The following is a 23,639-nucleotide window of genomic DNA, read 5'->3' on the forward strand; positions in this document are numbered from 1 at the left end:
GTTTTTTTGTAATGATGGAATGAATAGAAAAGATTCATCAGTGAACTTAAATAATAAGTTTTATCATTTTTTTTTCTCCCTTCCTTATCAAGAAACAAAAAAAAATATACGATGATTATTTAGTAATTATTTGATAACTCATTCATGTATACGAGATGACCTGTATTTATATAATAATTAACATGTTAGGTAATACTGAATTTAAATTTAGGAAAGAAAAGAAAAATAAATCATCAAATTTACTTCTTTTTTTTGTATAATGTTACATATTAAAATTATTTTATTTTTTAAAAATAAATGGCATAATCATTACCTACGTAAATAAATGATATAAAAATATGTATTTATATTTTTAAAATAAAATTTTATAAAAAGGGGGGGAAAAAAATTAAATATAAAATTTTATTTTTCGAACCCCGCATGGGGGCCAATTAATTTGGGCCAGTATGGGGTCCATCTGGCCCATAATAAAATTAAAAATAAATTTAAGATATTATAATAATAATATTTAAGATTCCTAGTATGAAGGGCCAAACGGGGTGATTAAGATCTTAGTCAAAATAATATTGTGTAGGAAGCCTCAAAATTTCTAACATCTATGAACAAAATCTCCCAGGCTTAGATAATATTATTTTTGGCTAAATCCCAATATCGGGTCGTTTTTAAAAATCGCGCAAATCGGTCTTTTCAAACGACCCTAGGCGGAACTCATTTGACTTTCTGGGAGAAATCGTGAATATTAAAATCGGGACTGTGAACCGACCTTCATAAAAATGAGGCTATTTGGGTTCGGGGTTCGGTGTTTAGAATTTTTTTCTAAATATATAAAAAACGATTTTAAGAAAAATGTTTGTTTTTAATATTGAAAATATAAAAAACAATTATGTTTTTTTAAAAATATTTAATATGTTTTTTTTTAATAAATAATTTTTTCTTTAATTGCTGTTCAAAATTTTTATAATTTAAAAAAAAAAATTAAATGAAAAAAAAGAGATTTTAATTTTAAAAAAAAACAAAATAAAATAAAATTAACCCTTAACCCTACATTTTAAAAGGGATTCTTGGTTCAATAAAATATCAGGGTTAGAAGGGTACCGATTCAGGGCTCGGATTCTCAGCCCCTGATTCAAATCGTGGCTTATATCCCTGACTTTACTTAAGAGACTAATTGCTTTTTTTTTAGCTGGTTCAAGCTGAATGTCGATTTGTTCTGACCCACTGGTTTTGAGTAGAAAAAAAAATTACAATTTAAACTTCTAAGAAGGCATAGATAAATTAACAGCTCGCACAGAAATTCTTAGGGGATTTACTTTTGAGCATTTTAGAAATTACCCAATTATATTAGCAACTCTTAAACAAATTATCAGAAAATATCACCCGAGCTCAAGAAGAGCATTAGGAACCGCCGAAAAAAATAAATACCTAGCGTTTCGCGTTGCTAGGAAAATAATTCTTACCAACTTTTCCTTATATTAAAATTAAAACTTTTTCAAAGAAACCTTTATATAAGCCCTCAAAAGAGGTTTTTTTTTTATAGATAATTAATCATCTCCGTACAATTCAGCAATTTCACAAAAAATAAAATAAAATGAAGAACTTTAGCTATGGACTTTTTTTTTCTCTTTCGGAAGAAAACAATAAATTTATAAGTCGGCAAATTTTATTTTTTGTCGCGAAGGAACGAGAAAATGTTTATTATATTATTTTATTTTATTATATAAAGTCAAATTTTTCAAAATTCAATTTTTATTATTTAATTTTAAATTTTAATTTTTGAATTTTGTTTGATCAAAAATTAAGTTATTAAGAAGGTATAAAAAAAAAGAAAAAAATTTGTTTCTTTTATAAAAAACTTGTAATTTATATTTTATTTTGTTAATAAGGAATAATTGAATGGGGAACCTTGACATCTAACTTTTCGATATTAATAATTATACATTGTAGTATCGAACGTAAAGTTGTAAGGAAGGGAGGGAGGGAAAGAAAGAGATATTAATTTTTTTTAATAAAAATAATTAAAATGATGAAGATAAAAAGATTTTTTTTATTTAATATTCTTTTTCATTTAAAAACAAATTATATATATATAAATTTATTTTTTAATATAAAAGATTTAAAATTTTGTAAATTGTTAATAGAATGAGGATAATAAAATTTACAAAAAAAATATATATAAATTTTCATAATTGATATTTATAAATAAATAGGAAAAAAAATAAATTAATATAGAATCATTTGACCCGAATTTTCTAAATCGAAAATCATGATTCATAATTAACGAAGTGGAATAATGAGAAGAAAAGGGACATTATGTAAACTTATATGTCGGGGTGTGGGGGAAACAAGACATAATAATTGCAACTGGGGGGAGGGGGGCTCACGTTTGTAGTTTTGGAAAATGATATTTAGGGTAGAGATCTGCAAAATTTTTTAAAATATATCTAAATTTATCAATTTCATGTTGATTTTTTTTTTGTAAAAATAAAAATATGCGATTTTATTTATAGAAAGTAGACGCCAAATAACATTATATCGTTTATTTTGAGTAATTATAAAAATTAATTTCTCTATTTAAATGAATTCGAGCCGGGCCTGGCCGGACAAAACTTTATAAAAATTTTAGGCTAGATCGGGCTTGAAACATTAGGCCCGATGCAGATCACTAATTTAGGGAATTCTTCTATACTTCTATTAAAAAAAGTGTGTAGTAAACTTATGCCAAAAATATGTATCAAAAATAGTAAATTAATTTAAAATGGTATATACACATAAAAATTCGAAAATTAGAAATGTAGGTATTACTCTATGGCCTAAAAAAAATAGGCTAAACCTAATTTAGCCGGTAGATCGGCTAAAACTGAATTAATCTAAAATTTGGCATCGGGTAATGTCCGTCAACGCGTTACAAAATAATAATTGGCTTGGCTTATCTAAGTGACCGACGATTATCCGAGTTCCTTTAACCGTTGGGCAATTTCGGAGTGATTAGTTTTAGCCGCCTTTTCAGCTAACCTAATTAGGTTTAACTTTTAGTGTAATCTAATTAGATTTTATCTTATTATTTTTAGGCTAAGCCTTTAATGAGACTTAGCCGATGTTCAAACCTAGGCGGGTATTTTAGCTGATTACGGCAACACCTTAGTCATACGCACTTTTTCGTTTAAATGTGAATGAACATAATCGCTAGGAGATACGATTATGTCGATCAAAAGCAGATATCCGTGGTAATAACGGTCCGGTTCAAATCGCACTACGCTAAACCCCCATTTAAAAATCCTCCAATAAGACCGGTTAGTTTTAAATCGGTTCCAACCGACAAACGTGTTCGATTCATTGTAGACTATAAACCAAATTGTGAACTTTCTACCAAGGTAAACTGATTTACAATTTAATTTAAAAAAAACACGAGCCGGGCTTGCCTCAGTAGGTTTTCTGCTATACACACTTGTATTATAGTGTTGCTAAAACGGCTCGATTTTAAAAAAATTCCTAACTTAAAATTTTGCTCATAGATGACAGAATTGTCTTGGGCATCTATTAACAAAATCTCCAGGGTTGTATAATATTTTTTGGCTAAAATATTGGGGTTAGCCGTTTTTTACTTATATACTTGTCTCGATAGAAGGATCGGAAACATAAATAAATTCGGCTATAAATCACTTCGGGTTTCAACTAAATAATGATAAATCTTTATTATAGCGTTAATATTTAAAATTTGAAAAATTTTTTTTCCCAAGCTCCCCACTTTATATTCATTATATTTTGTTCGCAACACGACACTCGCATTGGTGAAGAAAAGTGTTAAAAATGCTAATACCGACATTATTCAAAATATAAACAAAGATAAATTTTTTTAAATAAAAAACCTTTAATTAGTGTTTTAAACATATTATATTCATAATGTCTGTCCTATATTATATTTATTAACCTATTATTTATATAAATTAAAAAAAAATAAATAAATAAAATTATCAAATAAAATATAGCAATTTTTTTATTCATTTATAACAATTATTATTACTTAACTTTCATGAAAATAAATATTAAAATTTATATTATTACATTATTATATTATACATATTTATAAAATAAAAAATAAAAATATTTGCGGACATTAGAATTAGAGATATGACCTATAATAAATTAGAATGCCTTTCTTTTAAAATATTATTGTTTAAATTAAATTTAATTTTATATTTTATATTTAATTTTGTAATATTTACAATTAAATATTAAACATTATTTACTTTTTTTTAAAATTAGTGTGAAATACCCCTAATTTGAGCGGGGAAATTAAAGTGACAACTCAGGCTAAATTTTGTCTATGGAGGAATAATTTTCCTTCACCAAGGTCCGTTAAATGGAAAAAATCGCTTTTAACGACAATCTCGCAATTTATTTTGACTCCCCTTCGGAGAGTATTAAATATTATTTACGGATAATTTAAATTATTAGCCACAGTGCTGTTCCCCATTAATTCTCCTTTCTTCCTCCCCATTTATTAACCATAATATTTATATTTATAAATACATATATATATATAAAAGGAATTTTTAATTGTTAACGCTAGTTAATAAAATAAAATAATATATTTTAATTTTTGCCAAAAAAAAAAATAATAAAAAAAATTTAACAATCATTTTTTGTTTTGTCATAAAATATTTTCCCACTTATAACGGATTAATTGGGGAAAAAAAAATTTTTAAATAAAATAATTATATTTTATTAATAATATATAATGGCGCTAAGGTAAAAATCTAAAAATGAGAATAAAGCGTTTTTTTAAATATAAATGTATAAATATATATAAAGTATTCACTAATTAGAATGATTAGCTAACAATTTTTGTTATTAAGTTCTAGGGATGTAAAAAAAAACAATAAAACAAAGAAAAGTGTTTTTTTTTAAAAATAAAAAACAGTAGAAAAAAATATGCTCAAAAAAATAGGAAATTTTGAATATTTTTTTTAATAGACTCAATTTTAACATAATATGAGCGAGATATGATGTTGATAATGAAATATTAATATTAGTAGATTTTTTCCATAAAGAACAGTATTAGTAAAATATTAGGAAATAGGGAAAAACAATGTTCATCTTTTTTTTCTGTATAATGGGCCTTTTTTTATTCATATTAATTCCTAAAAACATCTCTACTCTAGAAAATGGTCATTATAAGGCTGTAATATAATTTTGACTGTAATCGTTTTATAAAAATGTTTATATAATAAATAGTAAGGTAAGTATTTCCCATCCTATTTTCCGAGGGAACTATGCCGGAGTAGTGGGGAGAGAATAAGCTAAACTTTGGACTTCCACCTTTAGTGTAAGCCTAATACGCCGATGCCGAATAGCTACAACTATGAGAACCAAATATATGCTAAATATTGTTATAATAGAACGACATGTACATTTCATAATTTAAATTAGTTATAAAAATTAAGAAAATCAAAACGAAATACCTAACTTTAAAGAGCAGAATACAATTATTCATTTGTTACCCTACCTTTAAAAAAAAAAGAGGGAATAACGCATTCTTTTATTCCGCCTATTAAAAATTGCCTTTGAAGTTAGGTTAGCTCAGACTGCTAAAAGTAGATTAAACCAAGTTTTTTTCCAAAAACTGTAACTTCTGCCTAGGGTTTTATCTAAAAATGACTCAATTCTAAAGGAAGTTGAAAAAAAAATCAACTTACTTTTCCACATTTAACGCACGCCATCAGATTGCGCCAAATTCGCTAGGTTTAGGGGTCACTCACGTCCTAGCACACACTTTTAATGCTGCCTTTAAAAACGCTTTCGATGTTAATACATCGAAAAATAAAATTCCCAATTCTAACGTTCAACAGCGCCCGCATTTTATAGGGTAAGGTAAAGAGTGGGCTGGAACGAAACCTCAAAGCTATAGTTTTTCAACATATAACTCAAAATTATAATTAGCTAATTTGTACAATTTTTAGCTGATTTTAGGCAGCTGAAAAATGGCTTACCCTCTAATCATATTTTTTTTTTAGACTCAACTTTGAGAGAAGCTTAAATATAATTAATTCCTGCCTCGAAAGTTAAGCGAATTGCGAATTAGCCAAATTTTAGCCACCCACACAACTGTAGTCATAATTTTAAATACCCCCCTTACCCTAATTAAGAAATAAAATTTAACCACTTAAACCCCCCCCCCCCCCTTTCTCAAAAAAATTAATTTTGTTGAACTTGTAGCGGAAGAATATTCCATGCAGCCGAATGTGAATTGGCACTGTCAGGACAATCTTCTTATATAATAATCATTTTAAGATTTTTGAGGTAAACACAAATAAATTAGCTATATTTATAATATTTTTAAAAGTGAATGTCCATAAAAATAAAGGATCGAAAATCAAAAATTTATGGTTTTTTTTTCAAAGGAATAAGAAAAAAAAATATCATGACGGAAAAAGTTAAATAATTAATAATTTTTATATATAAAATAAAATACGCACATATATATAAAAGTCATGCATATTGACTGTTTTGAGGGTAATAATAATAAAAAAAATAAGTTGGACTTTTAATTTTATAATATAAAATAAAATATTAACAAATCGATGAAGGTCAAGTTTTTAATTTTTGCTTCTTTTTACTCTCTTAATCATTGTATATAGATGGGAGCCGTAATATATTTAAAGAATTGGATAATCCAATCAGATTTGAAAGAGGAGAAGGGAAGAAAGAAATGAGGAAAAGAAAAGAAGAAAAAGGCAAGAAAATAAAAGAACGAGATAGATTGGAATAGGGTCAGATCGATAGAATTTTACTGTCATTTATTTTGTTATGTCAGATTAGGGATGAAAGATTAATCTCACAAAAAAACAGAGCTTTTAGAAGCAATATCCATGACAATTTCAATTAAAGGGAGAGTCGTGCTATATAAAAAAAAATGTTGAGATCGGAGTTAATGTTGTTTAAAGGCTCGATTTCAAACATTTTCCATAAAAAAATATTACGCATACCTGAAGATTTTACTCATAGATGGCACCCACAAAGATTTTTGGATCTATTAACTAAATCTCGAGGTTCTAAGCAACAATTTTTCTGGCTAAAATATTAAAGGCTTTCATAATTTCTAACCGGAAACTTGCCTTTTTCTAATATTTATTTACGGTTAAAAAATCTTCTAAGATTTAAGGTAAATTGAGCAGATCCCGTGAAAGAAAAATATACTTGGATCCAAAAGTTGCATATGAAGTTCTCTATTGGAAAAATTCATTTCTACCACCTTTAGGCCAGCGCTTCTAATAATCGTAAGGGTCTACTTTAGTGGCGGGTATTTAAACAACACCAACCTCTAGACCTGGAGGCGCCCGTTTCAGAGTTTTTCACCAAACTGGCCCATATTGCCCCAAATTATCTCATTTCCACTAATTTAAAATAAAACAAAATGAAGTTCTCTATAAATCCTCTATATTCTTAGAAGAATATCTTTCTACCACCTTTATGCCAGCGCTTCTAACGATTGTCGTTAAAAGTCTACTTTAGCGGCGTTTTTTAACAACACCAACTTTTAGATCTGAATAAGACTTTTGGAGGCGCCCGTTTTAGAGTTTTTCACCAAACTGTGCCATATTGTCCCAAATTGTGCGATTTTCACCAAACTGAACAAAAAAAAAAAAACAAAATAAAATAAAAGGAATCTTTAATATTTCCGTGAGAAAATAATTACATCGTTTATATATATATATATATATTAAATCAGTAATAAGTAATAAGTTTAGTATATTTAAAAAAATAACAATTATTATTATATACATAATAAATAATATTTTTTAATACATCTTGACCTAATTCATTTATTACAATTATGTACCTAAGAATTATAAGTTTTTAACTTTTTGATAATATTATTATTATATATATACGTTGTTTTAAACAAAAAAAAGGATAAGGTCTTTTTTATTTATAAAAATATTCTTTGTAAAATTTTTATTTTTTTTAACTAAAAAAAAAAAGGTCAAAGCTTAAATCCCATTAATTTTGTTACAAAATTTTATTATTATTTTCCCTAATTTTTTTTTTTTAGAGGAGTTAAAAAGGTCCGTTTTGTGGAAAAAAATAATAATGAATAATTGAAAGGTAATTTTTTTTTTAATAGAAAAATTAAGGAATATTCGTTTAGTAGAGATCTGCAGAGGTCTTATTTTTAGGTCCGGACCGGATTTTTTAATTTTTAGGCCCGGATCGGTTTTTTGATAAACCCGGCCCGAACTCGTCTTTGTTGATCATTTTATGACCCGGCCTGGATTAAAATTTTTTTAAAAAATATTTCTGGCCTCTGATTTTTTTTGAAAGAGAAATTGAAAAATACTAGCCTTTTCACCTAGATGATTGATTTAATTTGAATTAATTTTCAAAACTGCTCAGCCCTGATTTTTTAAAATCATAGCATTTTACGTGTTCACTTTGGGTTCGGTCAGGGTATGCTCGCCGGCATAAATCGAGATCTAGATCTCAGTTAATTAATCAACGCATGGAGATTGGACTCTCTATATAAATTTAGACGTGCGAGAAGAGGGTCAAACCCATTGCTCATAAAAATATTAAATTATTTTCATTTATGAGAATCGCTAAAATTAAATCATATGCGTGCCGCAAAACGCTTCGGCTATACACCAGGCTCGCGTCAACTGGATTATACATTCTTTCTGATATATCATAACATAAATAGTGAATAAATGGATTTTATAAATTTCTATATGAAAACTGAAATATTAATATTCAGGAGCGGTGTCGTCTATTAGCATATTAAATTCCGTTGTCTTCACATCCCATCATTGTTCAAGCCAAGAAGGCTTATGTAGTTAACCCTGCAATGACCAGCTGTTGTTTAAGACATTGGGTTTCTTTTGGTTTCCACGTTCTAGCAATGCGCCTACTCTACTCAGATCCTAGAAAAATTTCAGGGCTTCTAGTCCTTAGATCTGGTATCCACACGAACCGTGAGGGAGATATTTCTATCAGGAGACAGAAAATAAAATAAAAATTTCGGAGGGGAGGGGGTGGGTGATAAAATCTAAGACTTTTGCTCTTAATCGTTAAGAATATTGTCAGATATAGGCTTGGCCGAGGTCGCGGTATTTATGGCGAATTTCTTTCACCATAAAAGCTTATTTAGAAAATTTTATTTTAATTTATTAATCAATAATTAATTTAAATATTAATTATATTTTACAGGCTACGCCTTTAAAATTTTCAAAACTATAGGAAAAAAAAACGCTTAGACTAATCGCGGGAAACCCAACTAAGATTTGTGCCAAGATATCTCAATGGATTGATCACTAAATCCTATTGATTTTTCCTAAATATTTTTTTAAAATTAATTTTCTTCTTCTTTTTGGAATATAGTATAATTTAATAAATAAATAAATTTATTTCATTTATATTTATCGGGTATATATATAAATGATAATAAAAATCAATGCTTCATATAATTGTTCCATCAATTAATTTATTTTCACCTTAAAAAGCACAGATTACTATAAAAGTTAATCGATGATATTTGTTTTAGATTATCATGTTATATATTTGATAATCTCGCCCAATGACATATAATGACATTCGTAATAATGCATTTGAAAGCATCGTTGAAAATCAGCTGGAACTAAACTTGCTTCCTTTAATATCTAGATGAGCAGGCAATTCCTTAATAGAGTTTGCGTCAGACATAGGAATAAATTGGCTTCTCGTTTAATTTTTTTTAAAATAATAATATGGGTAACCAAAATGGCGTCCCCAGCTGTTCTTCACTGATGTACACTTTTAATAAATGCATCGTCATTCTAGGAATTACTATATGTCATTGAATTTTACAGATTTTTTTAAAATCATGTATAAAAAATGAAGATGGATGTATAGTCGATACTAAACGGCTCTTTAAGCCTATCGTTAAAAATGGCGGATTCCATATTCATTCACAAATATATCAAGCAGCCTGAAGATTTCGCTCATGGATGGCACACAGGTTTGGTTATCTATTAGCAAAATCGAGGGCTTAGGCAATATTTTGCTAAATATTGAGTTTTTGCCGTTTATAAAAATCGGCTCAAATCGGTCCGTTTTACAACACTAGTCGGAATGAATTTTTAAAATCTAAAATTCCGGGATTGTAAAATAATTTGGAGTTTGAAAATGTAAATCAAAATTTAAAAAAAAATTAAGGACCGAGTTCTGATTTCCGTTCTTTATTAAACTTGATGCAATTCCGGGGAAGGATAGAAAGAAAGGAAAAATGAAAGAAAGAAAGGAAAAATGAAAGAAAGAAAGAAAAAAGAAAGAAAGAAAGAAAGAAAGAAAGAAAGAAAGAAAGAAAGAAAGAAAGAAAGAAAGAAAGAAAGAAAGAAAGAAAGAAAGAAAGAAAGAAAGAAAGAAAGAAAGAAAGAAAGAAAGAAAGAAAGAAAGAAAGAAAGAAAGAAATATATTTATTAAATAAATTAGTCCCGCTCTCTTTAGAACCGATTCCGGTTATTGGAAATTAAAATGGGTTCTAGTTTTCGATTCCTAGATATAGATTCCTATTTTTTGGTTGGGCATTTTGAGACCGCAGTCCAAACAGAGATCGATTTATGGGCAACCCATCGATCCAGGGGCTATATTGACCGCGTTTAGAAACGCGATTTCGATCAAGTTTCCGTTATCAAAACTTCCGCTAAATTAGAGTTCATCAAAATTTCTGAACTTCGAATTCGGGTTGATAACTCTAAAAAAAAACAACGAAAGTTCAAAAAAATATATAATAATATATGAGATGAGATAGTGTCAATAAATCTATTGGTCCAGAAAATTGAATTCACTTTAAAAAAATAAAATAAAAAAATTACAATTTTTTTTATGATTTTCGTAGCGAAAACAAAAATATATAATTATATTTCATAATTTAATTAACAAGTTAAATAACTCTTAATGCGACTTTAAAAAAAAAAAATGGCTCAAAAAAAAACTTAATATATATTTTTTTTTAATTTTAATTTTTTTATTTTTCGCAAATTTATGCATGATCAATTTTTATATAAATTAAATTTATTTTTAAAAATAAAAAATAATTATTGGGGAGAAAAATATATTATAAAAAGATTAAAAAATTATTTTTTTTTAAAAAAGGAATTCTAATTAAATATTAAAAGTTCAACAATAAATATAAAACTAAAATTAAAGTTTTTTTTTGGTCTAATACAGGAATTGTTTTAATTTTTATTTCCTGTCGTTCTATACATTTAGCCAATTTTGAGTGAATGGGGACAACGGTCGCGTTCGATAACGATTTTAACAGCTGATCGAGTTAAATTATAATATTTTTAATGATGAAATCATTCTTTCTTCTTCTCTTTACGCACATGTATCTGGATCAGTTGATAAATTGCTAGACATTTTAAAACGTATAGTTCAGCATAAAATTCCGCTTTTTATCCATCTGTTCTTGAATATAATATTGTAAGTAGTGATCTACATCGGGCCTAATTTTTCAGCTCGGCCCGAACCCGAAATTTTTTTAAAAAAAATTTACCCTCCCTGCCCGGCCCGAATTTATTTAAATATAGAAATTAATTTTTATAAATTACTCAAAATAAATCACATATGTTATATGTCGTTTAATTTCAAATGAATAAAATCAAATATTTTTATTTTACATAAAAAAATTCAATATAAAATTGATAAATTTAGATATATTTAAAAAAAATTCCAAGGCCCGGCCTGGCCCGGCTCAAAAATATTAGGCCCGACCCGGCCCGGCTCAAAAATATTAGGCCCGACCCGGCCCGGCCCGAGCCCCATTAGTTTAAATAGAATTAGGTCCGACCCGGCCTGCGGGTTCGGGCCGGGCCTAACTTGCAGATCTCTAGGCTCTTATTTTCATATTCATCGATTTTTAATTTTCGTATAATAAAATGAGGTGGGGGAGGGGGTGTTGACCATAATATTAAGACCCTAAATGTCCAATAGGAAGAGAACACGACTGATAATAAAGTCACGAGGTATATTGAAATTTTAAACATTTGAATAATTTATATAGCGCTATTTTTTAAGGTTTTGTATACATGCCTAAGTACTACTTAACGATATAAATTTCAATTTTGTCATGGAAATCAATTTTAAATTTTGAGTCGATTCTCTATAAATTTATATATAGTAAATGTAGTATTGTGATATGGTGCATCGAGATTCGGAATATCCCAATTTATTAATTATCGAACTCAAATATATTCCAACATGTATGGAGCATCTACACTTGCGAAGATCAGACCCTTTTTGCCTAAGAACTCATGAAGTATTCTTATTTTGTATACTTTTTAAATATAAATTTTTTTAAAAAAAGACACAAAAGTTCATGACAAATAAAATGATATGAAATTTGTATGGTAGGTTATCTCTTACACATGCTGGAATAAATTTCCGGTCAAATTAAATCTTTTTAAAAATTTAAAATTCGCTCTCAAGTAGTAAATGATTTTAAAATATTCCAATACGACTACATGGCTGTAGTCCTAAAACTTGCGGAGGGAGTCGCTTACTCTAAAAAAAAATACTAGGAGGCACACGAAAATGGGAAGAAATTTCTGACAGTGGCACACTAAATTTTTTTTTAAATTGGTGGGGACATTGAATCGAAAAATAATGTCACCAAATACTTAAAACAAATTAAAATAAGATTTGGATAATTGCTTTTTAGTATAGGCCAAACCCTATTTTGGTTTGTTTTAGTTATTTTGTAACATTCATTTTTCCTATTTTGTTTTTTTTTCTTGTTTTTTTTTTCAAAAATATTTTATTTAGCTTTTTTGGCTACTTAGTCGATACTAAATAGCTTAAACCGACCTAGGACATGGCCTTAAAATTAATGCTCCAGTTTTGAAAATTATTGCCAAATTCGCACTTTTAGAAAAATACGCAAAATAAAGAGTACATTTGATGTAAATAGTGTTGTTGAACGGCTCGTTTGAGCCGATTTTTAAAATCGGATAACTCAATACACTATCCAGAAAAATATTACGCAAGCCGGAAGATTTTACTCGTAGAAGGAACAAAGGTCTAGACATATATTATCGAAATCTCGAAGCTTAAGGGCAATATTTTTTTCCGGCTAAAATATTGAGATAGCCGTTTTAAAAAATCAGCTCAAAACGAGCCGCATTCAACAACACTAAATGTAAATGTTAGATGGCACGATAATTTACGCTACAATATTTTGATATAAAATCAAAACTGGCAAATTTTTGGAAAATTAAAATAAAAAGGGATCATTTTTTCAGTTTTCTAAATAAAGTAAAAATTATAAAAAAAATAAAATATTTTAATTACTTTTTTCCTATATTTTATTTATTTTTTTTTTAAAAAAAATATATAATTAATATGTAAATTATTTTCGCCGAAATTTTTTATTAAAATAAATTTTTTTTTTATTTTTTTGGTTAAGAAAAAGAAGAAATCTTCTCATTAAAATAAAAATATAATAATTATTTTCCGATGAAGTTGTTTTTTTTTATCATTTTACTTTGAACAAAAAAATTTATTAATTTTAAAATTAAAGATAACATGGTTTTTTAAATATAAAAATTAAAAAAATCAGGAAATTGTTGGTTAGGACTAGAGCGAGATTTATTTAGGGAATATTTCTCTGTAGCGACCTTGATGATTTATCTATTTATAAAATATGATTAGTTTTTTTTTTATATATAAGAGCTTGATCAAGCGTGAGCTTCATTTATATTGCATCGCCCGACAAAGAGCTTAAATTGACTAAGTACATAAGGTTATGACTAGATCTATACCGATTGCTATCTTTAGTCTAACGATCTTTAAAAAATAAATCTACGGCTAAAAGATCTAGAGTATATACTAAGGAGCCATAGCAAAATTAACAATAGGGTCCGATTCCCGGCGTTACTATTAGACGAGGCTAGGGTTAAAGTTAAAATGGTGGCCAGATTCAGGAAGGGTTAAATTGGTTTATAAAATTCGGTCGCTGTTTATCAAATTACCAAAAGTTGCCCAAGTTTTTTTCTTTCTCTAGTCACGGCCAATAAAATGTTACTACACAGCTGGCAACTGTCACTCAGCGTTGATTATCGCATCGCTTAATAAATCATCGCGCTTACCGCGAATGAGCCCGCCCTTAGAAATAAATGTCTTAATACAAAGTCGAGAATCTTTCTCTTCCTGCCAGCCTTCCCAATCCCATCCAAAATTAAAAATAAATGAATAAAAACTTCTCCAAAGACCCGAATTATTGGGTTGGTTTGTTTGGCGAGTAAAGTTAATTAATTAATTAATTAATTAATTAAAGCCTTGGTAATTTTTTTTTTGTTTTGTATTTTATTTAAAATAATATGCGACCATTCGTTGGTATTAAGAATTAAATGAATGCCGTATATATAACTATCATTAGGTTAATAACAAATTTAATTAAAACGTTTAAAAGAATCAAAAAAGGTGTTATGGGTTAAAGTGAATAAGGGAAAATAGTAATCAAGAATTTTTGTTAAACGGCGAACTCCTCAATATTTTATCAGAAAAAATATTATGCAAGCCTTAAGATTTTGCTCATAGGAGGCACAAATGTTCGAACATCTATTAACGAAATTTCGAGGCTTAGACAATATCTTTCTGGCTAAAATATTGAGTTAGCCGTTTAAAAATCGGCTTAAATCGAGCCGTTTAACAACACTGCTTATCTCAATTCAGATAATTTAAGTCTCCTGTATCTCTTTCCTGCCCTTTATTTTTATTTTTCTTATTATTATTCTTTATCAACTGTTCTAAAAGAAAAGATTTCTTCATCTTATTAGTTCCCGCATAACCCAGCACGGGCTTTGAAAGTTGGGAATGATAACAAAATAAACGAATCCTTCAACGAAATGTAGAAAAAATTTAGAAGACGATTCCTAATAAATCATCATCAATTCCTCAAGTATATTATAGTGGAAAGAAAGAAAAATTGAAAGATAAAAAAAATAATCAAACTTACATGATAAGAGAAATTTAAACCTGTCATATGGGAAAAGAAAGATTCGAATGGCTAACTTTTGGAGGAAAGAGAAAAAAAAAGATTAAAGTATTAATTTTGCAATATTAGGTTTAATTAAGAAAGAAATAATAAATTTGATTATCGTTAATAAACAATTTTTTATATTATATAATATAATATATATAAAAAAAGAGAAAAAAATAAAACATAATTTTAATACAATCATTATATCATCATGCAAATATAAACTGACAAAAATTGGTACGATATTAAAATGGTGAGATAGAAGAGAAAAAAAAATGAATAGAGTTTATTTATGAATTATCATGGTTTTTCTAATTGATAAATATTTGAACAACGATATAAACGGCTGATTGGAATCAAAATGGGTTCTAGTTTTCGGTTCCTAGAATTGGATTCCTATTCTATTATAGCTCTCTAAGTTGAGGACTCGACTTAAGAATGGCCAATAAATATTTAGGCTAAAACTCTGGAGAAATCATTTCAGTATTGGCTCTTTTTTATATATATCGTAACAATGTAATAATTATTCGACTACAACGCTTATTTAAACGATAAAAAATTCGGGTTCAAAAATAAATGGAGAGAAAAATAAAATTTATAGAAAAAAAGGGGGGAAAAAAGGAAATGAAAAGGAAAATTAAAAATTGTTTCCAAAGAAGTGTCGTTTTAAACTGGTCGATTTGAGCAGATTTTATTAAAACGTCTAATCCAGAAAAAATATTACGCTAGCCTGGGGATTTTGGTCATAGATGACAGAGAGGTTCAGACTATCTATATACTAAATCAAGGGGCTTAGGCAATTGTATTGGGTTAGCATTTTTTAAAAAATTGGCTCATATCGAGCTGTTTTAACAACACTTTTCTAAAGGTATGTTCATTGCTCAAATCTTAAAGGTGGTTAAAAATGAATTAATATTAATTTTTTTTTTGTTGTTGTTGATAAAACTTATTTAATTTTGAATATAAATGTCAAAACTTGCAGTTAATTTTCCTATTTTCTTTAAAGCAGTCAAATTTTCGTATACACACTGCTATTTAAAAATGCATCTTCCATTTTTTTATATATACTATATAAATTTTTTTTATATAATAATTGACAAAAAAACTAAAAAAATTTTTTTTAAACTATACATTCTAATTTCGAGAACTTAAAATTAGTTTATATTAAACCTCCGCACAAACCGGTTCGAGTCAAACCGACCCGACCGAAACCGGGTTGGGGCGGACTAGAATTGAAAATTTTCCAAACTCTTTCGGATTCGCACCTCGATAAAATTTTATCTTCGGACCTGATTAGAACTCGAACCTCAAAAATTATTTTGGTTTTTCCTAATGTTTTTCAAACAATAAGGCGATTTTTTTAAAATTATATTTTCCTTAAATAATTTTTTTTTCTTTTCTCTTTAGCTTTCACCTTTTCTGGTGAAGTTCCTTCAACATCTCTCTCCACTTTATGTTATTCATACAATCTCTTTCATCTAATTTATACTTCTTTATATTGGCTCTAACTTTATGGCCCCATTGAAGTTTTGGCTTTCCTCTTTTTACATTTTCCATTTGGCCACAAATTTTAGAGACTATTAAAATTTATTGGCAATGGCCTAATTGGCAGAGATATTAATTGGATTATTCAGGTATTGCGTTTATCTAACACTCACCCAAAATTAAATAAAAATTTGGTCATAAATTACAAATAAACCCCTCCCTCCCCCGCCAAAAGAAAGAAGTTATTACCCATTTTAGCGTTGTTAAACGGCTCGACTTTGAATCGATTTTTAAAAACGGCTAACACCATTTTAGACAGAAAAGTTATTACGCACAAGCGTGAAGATTTTGCTCGTAGATGGTACAATGGTTTGGACATCCATTAACTAAATCTCGAGGATTAGGCATTATTTTTCAGTTCTAATAAAATATTGAGTTAGCCGGTTTTAAAATTCGGCTAAAATCGAGATATTTAACCACACTAAAACCGTTTATATCCTAACCCAATTTGCGTCTATCTCCGGATATCAAAATCCTATTGAAATTTTTTTCTTTAAATCCAAAAATGTCCTAATTTTCTTTCTTTCTTTCTTTCTTTCTTTCTTTCTTTCTTTCTTTCTTTCTTTCTTTCTTTCTTTCTTTCTTTCTTTCTTTCTTTCTTTCTTTCTTCCTTCCAACTTAAATAATTTAGAGATTTCATAGAATATAAATTTCATGGCATTATATTTTAAATTTAAAAAAATATATATATAAGTTAACAGTCAAATCGCAATAATCAAATCGATACGAGTATTGCGTTAGTAAACTCGGGTAACATGTCGGAGATTTATATGATGTGTTTTCTACACATACCGTAAAAACCACTTTTTGGGAAAAATTAGATTATTAGAAGTGCTAAACCAAATATTTAAATCTGGGAAAAATTAACAAAATCCTCTGGTTTAAAGTGTTAGTTTTTTTTATTTATAATAATCTGATTTCCCCAAATAAAATGAATGAATGTCAGCACGTGCAGAATACTCATCCAATAAATTTTCAGTTAATTTGGCGGTTAACTTTCGAATTTATTCTTTAAATTATATATTGTCAATATACGCGAATTGACAAACGCGTAAGTGAACTGATAATGCGAATCTATTTATTTTGTTAACCTGATCAGACAATTCGGAAGAACATTTTCATTTCCTCTTGATTTGGGGGCAATTGTCGACAATTATTTTCCCTACAAATTTTTTTAAAAAAAGTATCTTTTTTAATAAAAATTAACATAATCATATAAATATGGTGTCAGAGAGATACATAATGTAGGGCTTAAAGATTTTAAAAGGTGGGAAATAATTTTAAATAATGTCGTATATTATTGAGATATGGAATTTAACGGGGGATGTGGAATATCTTTGAATGCCATATCATTCGCCGAGGTAAGATTTATTAATTTCTTAAAAAAAAATGATATGATCGGTAATGAATTTTAGTATGTGTGGAAAACTTAACCCATACAAATTTTCAGTTTTAGCATTAGACTTTTGCCCGATTCTGGTAGATTTTTTTAAAAAAACGGTTTGATTAAGATTATAACTAAAATAATATCATGTAAACCTTAGAGATCTTGGTCATAAGTGGCAGAAATTTCTGGACATCGGGTTTGCTAAATCTCTAGGCTTGCATAATATTATTTTTGGCTGAAATCTTACGCGGGTCCCGTTTAAAAAAAAATGGAAACAGATGTATTTTTTTATATTAATGTAAAATTATCTATTATTAAAAGGTTGAATATAAATTTTAAAAAATATCTTTAAAAGTGAGAAAGCAAAATTGTCTGAAATTCACAGTATTGATGCCTCTATACAGCAATCTAGGAATAAATTTCTGGTCAAATCAAAAATTCTAAAATTTAGAAATCCCCCCTAAAGTAAAAGATTTTAAAATTGAGAGATTCCGAATTCTCGATGGAGTCCATTACTCAAATCAGAGACCTTCACGGGCCTTAATTTTTTGACGAAGCCCGACCCAAGCCCGCGGTAAAAAAAATTTTTAAAACCTAAGCCCGGTATAAAATATGATATTAGGCCCATACCCGGCCTTGGGCCGGCCCAAATCATATAATATAAATTAATTGAAAAATAAAAAGAAGAAGATGGTTTATCTGTGCAAATAAAAAAAAATAATATATATATAATCCCAGGATCTAGTATTGCAATCACCTAACTTAGTAACACGGCTTAGTCAAATTTTTAAGCCAAAAAAAAAACTAAGTTAAACCTATAGGTTGAGATTAGTGTTGCTAAACGGTTCTATTTGAGCCGATTTTTAAAAACGGCTAAATCATCATTATAGCCAGGAAAATATTTCCTGGGCGTAGATATTTCGCCAAATGGATGTTCTATCCCATGTGTCATCTATGAACAAAATCTCTAGGCTAGCATAATATTTTTCTGGATAAGATATTTGGCTGAGCCGTTTAACAACACTAGTTGAGACTCAACTTGAAGATGTAGTAGATGTCTTTAAAAAAAAACTTGGCTTGCCATTTTGGAGATGGCCAAAGTTGGATGATACAACACTACACCAAAATCCTTAAAATTAAACATAATTATCTCACTCGAATTAAAGAAAAGCAAACACTCACTTGGGTCATTTTCGAATACGATTTTTTTTTTCATTTACCTGATTACAATTTATTCCTAATTTTTTTTGATAGATATATATAAAACTCAATCAATTTTTTATTATATTTTTTTATATATATAAAAATTTGGGATTTTTTTTTTAATTGAAATTTTTTATAAATCTTGTTTAAAAATAATTTTTCTTTTCCAATTTTTTTAAATAAACATAATTATTTTTCCTTACCAAATTTTTAATAATATATTTAAAAAAAGCCAATTATCATAATAAAAATTAATAATTATAACATTAAAAAAAATATATTCTTTTCCTTATGATAATATATATATTTTTTTGATAAATTTAATTAAAAATTTTATTATTTTTTTATATAATTAATTTTCTTTATTAATAAAAAAAAAAATTTCTCTTAAAAAAATGATAAAATTTCAATATATATTTTTTTTTTCAGATTTTTATCTTAAATAATTAGATTTGGTTTTCTTAATAAAGAAAAATAAAATAAAATGTGTTAATTGTATAAAATATCTAATTTGTATATTTTTTTAAATATAATTTTATAATATATATTTTTTATTATTAAAAATCGTTTCTTATAGTTGTACGACAAGAAAAAAAAAATTTAACCAGCTAATTAAAAAATTTCTTAAAAAAAATCCCTAATTTTTTTTTCGCGAAAATTATGGAAAGAGGAATTGATTAAAATGAAAATAATGATAATAATCCAGTCCCCCAGGCATTATTCAAAAAAAAAAAATATACGCCTAATTTCAATGTAAACGTGAAATATTAAAAAAAATATTTTGTAGCACGTGTCGCCCTCACTTATATACCACCCCTTCAACGTTCACTCGCTTACTTGTCGCATTTCGCGTGTTTATATAAAATATGTAAGATATAACTATTTTTATAGTAATATAAATAAAAATTAAATTTATAAACAAAATCTTTTTAATAATGTAATTTTTTTCTTCTTCTTCTTCCTTTCTTAAAATAAAAATAAAAAAATAAATATTAATAATTATAACGAATCGCAATTAACTAATTAGAAATGTTCCTAGGTTATTTTTTTTAAGGCTTAATAATAGCGAATCATGATTATATTTTTTTAACAGGTAAAATATAACATAAATAAACAAAGATTATATATAATATGTTGTAAAAGGAAAAGGATATAAAGAACTAACTAATATTTTTTTTTTAAAAAATATTTATTGGATTTTGCGTTAATTGAACACTCTTGATTGCAACTAAAAAAATTTGTATTAATTTCATAATAATTCACGTTTCGGTGGTATTCGATTAATTGATATAGTAGGCGAAGGCCTATTAGCCCCTATTTTAACCGCTCCGGAAATGCTTGCAAAAAACTAATAAAATAATATCCTTATAAAATTGTTAAACGGCTCGTTTTGAGCCGATTTTTAATAAACGGCTAACTCAATACTTTATCCAGAAAAAATATTACGCAAACCTGAAGATTTTGCTCATAGAAGGAACAAAGGTTTATATATACATATATTATCGAAATCTCGAGGGCTTACGCAATATTTTTCTAGCCAAAATATTGAGTTAGGTGTTTTTAGAAATCAAAAAACTTTAATTGCTCAGATATAAAACCGGAAATTCTTATATTAAGGAATCGTTCAGAAATTCGTCTTTATTATATTTTTTAATAAAAAAATATCCTTTAATATATAATTTCGGGATCTTTCGCCTGAAAAATATGAAATTGGGTAAAAATTCTGAGATATAGCTCATTTTTTATATCTTCGGAGTGTTTCCGTGTTTATTCCGAGCGAAATAATATAAGTGGTCTGTGGAGAGTAGGGGGGTTAAAAAATCCATGAAAATAGACCCTTACAAAAAAAACGTCTAAGGATAATGGATAAACAGGGTGTAAGGGGGGGAAGAGGCAAGAGGGCCTCAATGGTTTCTCTTTCCGGCTTTTGCGTGAACTGATAAAAATAATAATAATAATTGCTTTATAATTCAAAATTTTTTCTTCTTTCCTTTGCATGAAAAATCGGCATAAATTTTTTTTTTGTTTGACAGGCAAGCCATTTTCATTTGTTTAGTGGAATCAGTGATCTTATAAGTTATTTCACAATTTTTTAAAAGTTTATCTAAATATTTTATTATTATTATTATTAAAAATAAGAAAAAAATGGACTTTTTAATAGTAAATGTTTGAGAAAAATAATATAAATTTAAATGTAATATAATTTAGATAAAATCACAAATTTTATAAAATAAGTTATATAATGTTTAAATGCTTATATAATTTTTTAAAAATTTATTTACCACTATATAGTAGATAATAATGAATATGGGTATTAAATCTATCGTTCAAAATTAGAAAAAATAAAACTTTTATACCTCAAAAAAGGAGAAAAATTTCTAGGGTTATTCAAAGTTTTCAGGAGACTTGAGCCACCAAATGGCACCAATGAATATAGCATATTCTATCTTATAAAATATAAATAATCCTTTAATAGCAGCCGGTAAAAAATAAATTTTTTACAACAGAGGCTTTTTAGCTACTTAGATGGATTAAAAAAGATTGCCGGAAAATGGTTTTATTTTATTCCGGATGGATCTCGGCAATGAAATAACTTTTGGTCCGGGGCAACATGGAGAGGTTCGACTCTTTATAATATAAATATGACGCGAAAATCTACTTTATGATGCGATGTCTAAATTTGGAATCTCGGCAATAAGCTGTTTACAAGTTTAATGTTTATTCAGCGGATATGCGAGAAATCAGACGCGTTCTAACCTTCTTTTCGGCTCTGATGATGGAAAACACGAAGAAACCGATTTAGCAATTATAGGTTTTTCAAGTTCGTTTTTCTCCTCCAAAAAATTTAAATATTCCTCCCTTAGAAATTAAATACGCACGAGAATTAGGGGAAAAGGAACGAAACGGGACGACATACTTCTCATGCCAAAAAAAATATTTAATGCGTAGAATTGGAAACTAAACTATATATTAGTACCCTGGCTCTTAAAAATAGCTAATTTGTAATTGTAGGTTACGGTTTTTAAAAAAAAAAATGCATAGCATACTATAAAAATGATACAAAGTAGTTTGGATATAAGATATTGGTAAAATATAACAAGTTATTTATAATTTTTAATCCTATTTAATAAAAGAAAATATTTTTCTTTAGCATAAATTGAAAACTTTACATGATGTTATTTTTATAATGATATTTATAATTTTGCGTTTTTAATGAACAAATGAACCAAAAATAAATGAGTTTTAGGATGGAAAATCTGAGGTTGTGGAAAATGGATTTCAGAATTTCCATCTGCAGTGTGCTTAGAAAGATAATCCCAAAGTTTTAAACAGCTCTTCCTAAAAAATTTCTAGAATTTTAACTTAGCCTTCTTAAATAACTTCTTTATATTAAAAAAAAGTAACCTTAAATAAGTGTGTCAATGGAGGAGTTTATCTAAAAATTATTTTAATTTTCTGTTTGCCAAATCATTTTTTTAAAAAAAAAATTAGTTAAAAATTATTAAAAATTAATTTTAAAAAAATCAGCGGAATTTCGAGGCTTAGGGTTCATTCACAGTAGAGGGCGACAGCGGCAGCGACAAAATACAAATAAATACTTATATACCGAATAAAAAATTTTTTTTTAAAAAAGTAATTATATAATAAAATATAAAATACTAAAAAAATATGCCGTCTTTTTTATTTTTAATTAATTTTTTTATTTTATTTTAAAAATAGAATTTAAAAAAAAAAAATTTCTAATTAGTTTTCCTAACAAAAAAGGAAATCACGAGTTTACGAATAAATAATTTTTTTTAATTTTAAAATAGTCATTTAAAAATCAATTTGCATTTTTATATCAACTAATTTTATTTTAAATAAAATAATTGCGGACATAGGCCGATGGACAAAACCGTAAAACGCAAAAAATAAACAACGGAAAATTGAAAAATATTTCTTATACATTTCTAAAAAATCTTGAAAGATAATATTTGTAAGTATTATTCGATAGATACAAAGTAAAACTTATATTAATTCAGTTGGTTTTTATTAAAAATTCGCGAAAAATGTGAATATTTCTTAAATATTCCTTGGAAATGTTTATTGGGAAATCTAAGAAATCTCCTTTTTATCTTCCTTAGCATCTATCAATAATATTTTTGGGATTTTTTTCTAGAAAACATAAGAAATATCCCTCCCTCCCTTCTTTTTTTCTCGCAATTTCGAACGGGTACCAGAAAAAACAATACCCTCCGCTTCTCTACTTTTCTTTTAATAAAAAATAACTAAAAACAGAGCTATCTATTGTAAAGAATCAGGACTCCTCCAGAAAAAAATAAATCGGGGCTAGTTCTGAAAAGTAATACGCATTTCATCGCTATCGGTAATATATCCGGAAATATCTCATTACACAACACTTCCCGTTAAAGCCATGAAACGAATTTAGCATTTTAAACTTAGTAAGAAGTAATCAGTCAAGAGGATTGTCGTGACATATTTCATCGTAGC

At 27.4% G+C, this 23,639-nt stretch overlaps 1 protein-coding gene across 2 annotated transcripts in view; it reads right to left on the reverse strand.

The window, feature by feature from the left end:
- The window catches only part of LOC135923494 (uncharacterized), a 131,946-nt gene that overhangs the window by 44,464 nt on the left and 63,843 nt on the right, over positions 1 to 23,639 (reverse strand). For both annotated transcript variants that reach the window (XM_065458276.1, XM_065458275.1), the window contains exon 2: positions 17,650 to 17,720. The gene's annotated coding sequence lies outside the window, so the exon portion shown is untranslated. The remainder of the gene's footprint in view (positions 1 to 17,649; positions 17,721 to 23,639) is intronic.

The sequence above is a fragment of the Gordionus sp. m RMFG-2023 genome, chromosome 2 (genome assembly GCF_954871325.1).
Source record: "Gordionus sp. m RMFG-2023 chromosome 2, tfGorSpeb1-WG-v2, whole genome shotgun sequence".
NCBI classification, from domain to species: domain Eukaryota; kingdom Metazoa; phylum Nematomorpha; class Gordioida; order Chordodea; family Parachordodidae; genus Gordionus; species Gordionus sp. m RMFG-2023.